Here is a 3,018-nt window from a genome sequence, read left to right as displayed (position 1 = left end):
TACGTGTTTGTATACATCAATGACTTCAAGAAGATGAAGTTGGCCTTCTGAGTTCTTTTCATATGCGCAATTGCAGATTAATAAGATAGAATTGTAAATTTATTTCATTTTTTAAAAATAATTATATTGTATCTATTTCATTTCCATTAGTTTACATTTTCAACTCCGCCTACGTAATGCAGTCAATCAGAAGTTCAAATAAAGGATGAGAGTTTTTACAACTTCATAAAGCTTTTGGCAAAATATAATTTTTTACGTTTCATATTTCTTTACAATTTTTCTATACAAATTTAAATTAAGAAAAAAAGTAGTGAGGAGAATCGAGTCGAGCAACTTGGTTCAACCTACTTAACACCTCTAGATAAATTTTTGAAAAATTCAAATATGTGCCAGTGGTGGCTACAGTGTGAATAAAGTACTAGTCAGAGTTGGACGGTGTGTTTAACGAAGGTGATGGACGGTGAATAAATCTTTGATATACAGCATGTTGGAATTGGGTAACATAAGATGTAACTCAGGGAAGTAATGTTATAAAGCATGCTATGCATGTAAAATAAAACATAACCCATGTAAAAAAAGGTAATACGTAACTTGGGTAAAATGTTGTTTCTTAATCAAATGTGACATAGTATGTCACATCTTTCGAAAAAATTTTAATGAATAAGATAGAATGTTTCAAAATTTCTTGGCACGAGAGTTTTTCAAAATTTTGCTTTAAAGTAGGGTATTTGTGAAATGATTGTGCTACATATACATAATGGTTGACATTAACATGATGTGGTAAAATTTAATTGGATCAGAATTCCTTCAATCAAATAAAAAAAATTCAGAATCTCTTTTTAACATTTTATCAGCATATAAATCATTATATAACTCTATTATGTACAAGTGTCATTATTCTTCGTGAAAATTTCCTTTAAAACTTGTAATTGGGTCGGGGTCTCCTTATTGATGGCCCATAATCACTGTTGGGCCTACGCCAAAACTATATGTTACCCAGTATTATCCATTATCATTAAGTACATGGTAAATTGCACCAAAGGTTATACACTTTTCAAAAGAGTGCCATGGAACACCAAATCCTCTGTTTTTATGGTCTAAACCTTTAAATTAATATGCAGTGCTAGGTGTCCCATGGGAGAAAAATATTGATGGAACGGTTGCACCGTCCTACATGGTATGATTGCTGACTGGGAAGCCACCACCTCATGGGTGGCCCATTCTCACCCAATGAGGTGATGTCACATCGAGACTTAATTTATTCTCTCTTTTCACCTCAACTCCTGATGAGGTGGTGGCTCCCCATTTGAGGTTACACCACGTAGGACGGTGTGATCATTCCACCAAAGTTTTTCTCCATGGATGGTTTCAATTCAAAACTCTGTTAGTTGACCAAAAAGTAAAAGATAAACCTTTTATAGACCAAAGTAAGAAAAGAATTTAAAACAAAAGAAAAGTAGAAAATGGTTCCCTACTGCATTTTCGATTTCATCTAAAAACCAAATGAATATTTGGTTTGCGAGTCAGTGGCGACGGGCGCGGAATGGGAAGTAGGTGAAGGAGAGGTAGAGATGGAGATGATCAGATGAATGTGGTAGAAGTAGTGTGGCCATCAAAAGGTGGAAATGGGAAAAGAAGTTTCATTTTCTTTTGAATAGTGCTATTTATTTTCATTATACATAATCAACATGTGATGTGACATCAATAGTGTGTTTGATTGTCAATATTTTTCATGAAAATTGTCACTTTTGCATCCATGTTTTTATTTTTATGCTTTTTGATTGATATTTTTTCATGAAAAATATTTTCTCACTCTTGGTAATGCAACAACATTTTCTTTAAAATCAAGGAAAGTATTTTCTTAGGGAATTAGATTTTTATTTTTCAAATAATTCACTTTCTCTTTCTCTCTCATCTACCTCCACTCTCTCCCATCCACCTACCAATAAAAAAGAACAAGTATAAAATTTTCTAGATTGAAAATAAAATCGATCAAACACATTTATTTGATAATTTTCATGCAAATAATTTCTAAATAATTATCTATAATTTATTTTCTTTCCATGTAAATTTTATACTCGCAATCAAACACATCCTAAATGATAAAACAATAAAATAGGTCAAATATTTACACATTTAATAGACTTGATCATTTCATTGTAAATTATTTGCCACGTAAATTGATGATGATCATAATGTAGGTAAATAGCATTATCCTTTTCTTTTTTTATTATTTTGTTTCTTATTTCTCTTTTTATTATTTTAAATAAGATAATACGTAAATGTTAGGGTTTTTCTGCTCAAAAATGAAAAGTTTGGGACCATATCACTTGTCACTTTTTTGAAAGGTTTGAAACATGTGCACAATTTAGCCCCTGTTTAACAACTATGAAAAAAGAGTTCTTTTGAAAAAAAAAAAAAAAAAAAAAAAGAGTTTTAAAATATTGAATTTTTAGAGAACTACTCAATGTTGAACGTGCATTGCACATTATTCTAAAATACTTTAAAGTGATATAGAAGTAATATTAAGTATCAATTTGTTGGGGGATTCGATGGGTCTCAGATGAATTAAAAAAATAAATTTTAGTATAAAAATTTAAGAGAATAAAATTGTACTCAAATTGTATTATTCAAAAGTCAATTTCTATGATTCAAATTTTTTTATAATGATGAAATACTATAAATGAGCAATCTTTTTTTTTATTACATTTGATACATAAAAATTATTTGTTAATATATAATTTAAAATTTCTAGATACATGAATATGAATAAATTCATCTATAATAATTTTAAATTTATTTAATTCAAGATTAATCAAGTAAAAATTCATTGAATTTAGGTTAATGTGAATGTTAATTAATTGAAAATTAATAACACAAATTTCATAAATAACAATAATTATGTAGTATTTATTACACAATGCAAAGGTATTATTAAAATGAAAAAAATTTAAGTTTACCAGTAAAATATTACGATTATAGGATTTCAAATGAGTTTGAGAGGGGATGGGGGGGGGG

This window comes from Olea europaea, chromosome 2 (assembly GCF_002742605.1).
Source record: "Olea europaea var. sylvestris chromosome 2, O_europaea_v1, whole genome shotgun sequence".
Lineage (NCBI taxonomy): Eukaryota > Viridiplantae > Streptophyta > Magnoliopsida > Lamiales > Oleaceae > Olea > Olea europaea.
This window is presented reverse-complemented; position numbering follows the sequence as displayed.